Genomic DNA, 4784 nt, shown 5'->3' with positions numbered 1-4784 from the left:
TAGGGCATTCCTTCCATTCATCTCTATGGAACATTAATCATGACCTACATTCATATACTACCTTCCTTCACTCCATGTGATATACTAGTACTCTTTGAGCCAAATACATTATACCTTTGTGCTTCGTCTTATACCTCCTTGTGAACCAAGAGCAGTTTGGCCCGTAATCCAAACACCTAATTCCTCTTTTTCGGTTGTTCCAGTACATTGATACTGCGTTGTAGGCCCTCACTTGTTGGTTCACACCACTTTACTCTTGGGTTCATATTTCACCCTTTTTGGAGTTCAAATAGCACAATTCTTTAGTTCACACCATATTTCTATCACACTCATTTCCATCTCCCACCGCTAGTTCTTTGAACTATGGAGCTCTGAATTCCTCATTGCACTATGAGGATACGTAGGCATGAGGGCCCTAATCCTCACCGAACACTCGATCTATTTCTTTTCCCCATTCTTTTGCGAGTAATCTTTAGATATCACACCTATTCGAGTAAGAAAAATCAAAACGGTTCCCATGGAGTACCATGGATGTTAGGGGTGCTAATACCTTCCCCTTGCAAAATTGACTTCCTTACCCAGCATATCTCTTTCCCCCGGGTTTTATCGATGTTTCCCTTCCCTTTGGGGATAAATAAAGTTCGATGACGACTCTGTTGTATGTTCGAGCGTGCGATACGTTCGGGTATATTTCCGCTAGCTTCACTAATCCTTCTACTCTTTGTGTTCTAGATAAGTATCATTTTCATTATTAATTGGTGTCCAATTTGAAGAATAGAATGTGTTGGATATATTGTATATGTATGGTTTAATATTCATTTGAGTTAATGGATGTGTAAAGTGATAAGCTTAGTTTATGAAAGCATCCTTGTGTTGTTGTGTTGTTAATATGTTGATATATGGTGAAATATTGGTGCATTTGGGTTATCATAATTCATAGAACAAATATAAAATATGTTTCATTATTATACTTTACAAGTTGTACACATATTGGATATATAGAAACTATATATTAGTTTCAAAGGTAATAACTAGCTAGAATTCTTTTTTGTTTTAGCTTATATGATCAAAGACTGCATGTCTCTTAATGCAATTTAAGTGTAGTTTTTATTCATTTATTTATTTATTTTGTATATTAATTGTTTTTTTTATATATATACAAAATTAATTAATTGGTGAATGTTTCCAAAATCATTTTCAAAATCATTTTCAAAAGCAAATAAAACTTGATTATTTTCAAATGTTTCCCAATGAACATAACATTAAAAACTATTTTCTTAATCAAACACGAAAGAAGAAGGTTCTTGGAGTCTCGCATTCCTTGAATCTTCAAATGAACGCTCTTGAGGCATACGTCTTGGGCTAGTCGTTCATTCATTCTTTCATTTTTAAAACACTTAATTCAGATACTCGAACGAAAATAGGGGTCATTGAAGTCTAGCATTCTGATGGAACCTTTGAACAATCTTTTGGAAGTTCATCATCCACCCAATAATTAAATACTTTGAATGAAAAAGGTGTTGTAGGAATCTTCCGATAATACCCCGATTAATTGGTTCCAAGGCTTACGTCTTGCTCTTACCAAACATTCGTCATTCTCCTAAAATCATTCAACACAACTTTATCCCCGATATAAAAAGGTATAGAGGTATGATAGGTTCCCTCCTCTATCTTACCGCATCTCGTCCAGATATTATGTTTAGTGTATGTATGTGTGCTAGGTATCAATCATGTCCCAAAGAATCACACTTAAAGGCAGTCAAGCACATACTTAGATACCTATGTGGTACTTCAAATTATGGATTTTGGTTTTCTAAGGGAAGTGATTGTTCTTTGGTTGGCTACTCTAATTCCGACTTTGCTGGTTGCAAATCAGATAGGAAAAGCACTAGTAGTACTTGTCATTTTTATTCAAATTCCTTAGTGAGTTGGCACAGTAAAAAATAAGTTTTTGTTGCTTTGTCAACAACTGAGGCAGAATACGTTGCATCCGGTAGTTTTTGTGCCCAAGTCTTGTGGCTCAAACAACAATTACTCGACTTCAATGTTCAACTTGAACGTATTCCCATTTTGTGTGACAATACAAGTGCCATTAGTCTAACCAAAAATCCTATACTACATTCACGCACTAAACATATTGAAATTCAGCATCACTTCCTTAGGGATCATGTTGAGAAAGGTGATGTCGTTTTTTAGCACCTTTATAGTAAAAATCAACTTGTCGGTATTTTCACAAAACAACTTGCAGTAGAACCTTTCTTCCACATCCGTATGGAGCTTGGTGTTCTCGATATCTCTGACCATTTTTTAATTTATATATGATGTTTGCTCTATATCTATGCTTGTTTATTCTTTGATTAATCACATTGGTAAGTGCGAGCTATGTGAGGGCATTCATTGTTTATCGTCATTGGAGGTAATATCGTTCCTATTTATTTGAACTATCTTGATCATTTATATATGTATGTACTTGTCCTATATAATGCACTTTCTTGATATTTATTTTATGGTTTGGTCTAAGTTTAATCGATTTCTATGTTTGAAATTGTCGTATCCCAAAATTTGTCCTCCTCTTTTCACCTTTCATCTGACCCATGACTTAAGATTCATCTGTATTCATTCATGCGTCATTCATATGCATCATGCATTCATGTTAACATAAGCATCTATAGATTCAAAGCAGGTGATTGATTTATACCCTAATCAGGGGGAGCTTTAATCCTGATGTGCCTTACAGCATGATTTGTCACTCTATGCTTAGTAAAATCCTCAATTCACGCCTCTTGGTTGACTGAGCTCAATCATTGACTTTCTGGTCAACTAGTTGACCAAAGTCAACCATCCATTCCTAAGTCCATATTGTCGCGACTTTAGTAACGTCAATCATTATCTATGCCTTTTCGATCACGGTGCTGTTATTTTCTTTGTTTTTTCTAATTTAAAATTATTTTTTAATTAATCTTAATTATATCTTAGATTTTAATTTGATTTCATTTTTAATTCCTAATTGATTAATTTCAAATTAAGTCTAATTTCCAATCAATTGTCTAATTTCAATTTTTAATTGATTTTTAACTTAATTTTAATTTCAAAATAAATCTAATTTCAAAATTCAATTTAATCTTAATTGATTTTTAAACTAATAATTCAAACTCTAATTGATTTTAATTTTCAAATGAATGTTAGAATTGATATCAAATTAATGCTAATTTTAAATTAACGAACTATAGATTTTTCAAAGTGATTTAATATTAATTAATCCTAATTATAAATTAATTTGATTTTAATTGGTTTTATTGGCTTTTGATTTTAAATCAATTTTTAGATTAGTTTTAAAATTATTTTGAATAAATAACCACTTACCCTTTTAACAATAAATATCCATTTTAATAATAATAAATATCCATTTAATAACAATAAATATCCATTAATTAATCTTAATTATAAATTAATTTGATTTTAATTGGTTTTTATTGGCTTTTGATTTTAAATCAATTTTTAGATTAGTTTTAAAATTATTTTGATTAAATAACCACTTACCCTTTTAACAATAAATATCCATTTTAATAATAATAAATATCCATTTAATAACAAAAAAAAAATCCATTTTCCATTCAAGCTACAAGTTATAACTACAAAGATCATATTACAAAGCCCAATTTCACAAAAAAAAAAACACAACATCTACAATTCCTATTTCTACATAACTTGACTTTTAAGTCATTCCATATGCAAACAAGATCTATCTTCAAGCTCATTCCAAGGAGGGCAACTACAACATACTAGCCAACCTCAGTTTGTCCCATGAAGAATCCTGCAAAATCCCAACATAGCAACTTGAAATCGAACCCAAACACATTTTCATTCACAAACTGACCTTTTAACTAACAATAGCCAACAACATATCAACTCTAGCAGAATTCAACCATAAAAAGCTAACTATCATTCAATCATAACAAACAGATTTCAAATCAACTTACACTACTAACACTTTGATAACTAGCTATTTTTCCTAATTGATTCCTAACATAAGTTTTAATACAACAATACAACTCAATGACCAACCCATCACTAAATTAGCATAGCAATAACATAGTTAACAGGAATGTAAGTTAATAAAAAAATCAAACTCATGGCATGACATAGTCCAATTGCATTTAAATACCTAAACTATTAAATATCCATTTCAAGCTCAAACCATCAAAATTGCACTCAACATGATAACAGGTTTAAATTTAAGCTTAACAGAATCTCACTTCCTAATCTCAACCAACATTGACTGATTTTACGCAAACCTCCTAACTGACTTTAACAGCCAACTGAATAATGAAAGAAAAAAAAAACAACTAACATCAACTTAACATAACTTACACAATCTCATAACATTGAATTGGAATTTCATAGTAAACCCTCCAGTTTCAGCTGTAGTTCCAAAACAGAGTTCCATGCATAAGACATAGCAGAACTTGGTGGCGACATATACTCAATTTGAAGCAGGGATTGCGGTTTTCGTCTCAAGAATTTTTAGGTTTTTTTGGTTAATACAATTTGGGCTTAAGGCCCAAACTTTGTTTACTCGAATGCCCCCTCTCCGAACCGGTATACCCCCAAGTGGGCCTGCGTCACGTTCTGATTTCGGCCAAAAGAACATTTATTCGCACCCCTCCAAGCACTATTCACACTCGTCCATAGCCCACACCCTCATTTGTGGATTCAGCATGGGGTTGAGTCTAGGCCTAGGGCCCAAACGTTTGTATTTTTATAACACCCCCTTCCTTTTTTTT

General features: G+C 32.3%; 1 long non-coding RNA gene across 1 annotated transcript; it reads right to left on the bottom strand.

The window, feature by feature from the left end:
* Window positions 1-3542: 3542 nt before the first annotated feature.
* On the bottom strand, window positions 3543-4511 carry LOC127126658 (uncharacterized). Its single transcript, XR_007805055.1, has 2 exons — window positions 4372-4511; window positions 3543-3814 (listed from the first exon to the last, which is right to left on the bottom strand). It is a non-coding gene; the product is annotated as an uncharacterized LOC127126658 (long non-coding RNA).
* Window positions 4512-4784: the final 273 nt, after the last annotated feature.

The sequence above is a fragment of the Lathyrus oleraceus genome, chromosome 3, assembly GCF_024323335.1.
Source record: "Lathyrus oleraceus cultivar Zhongwan6 chromosome 3, CAAS_Psat_ZW6_1.0, whole genome shotgun sequence".
NCBI lineage: Eukaryota > Viridiplantae > Streptophyta > Magnoliopsida > Fabales > Fabaceae > Lathyrus > Lathyrus oleraceus.
The sequence above is the reverse complement of the archived record's forward strand: the minus strand, read 5'-3'. Positions and strand labels throughout refer to the sequence as shown.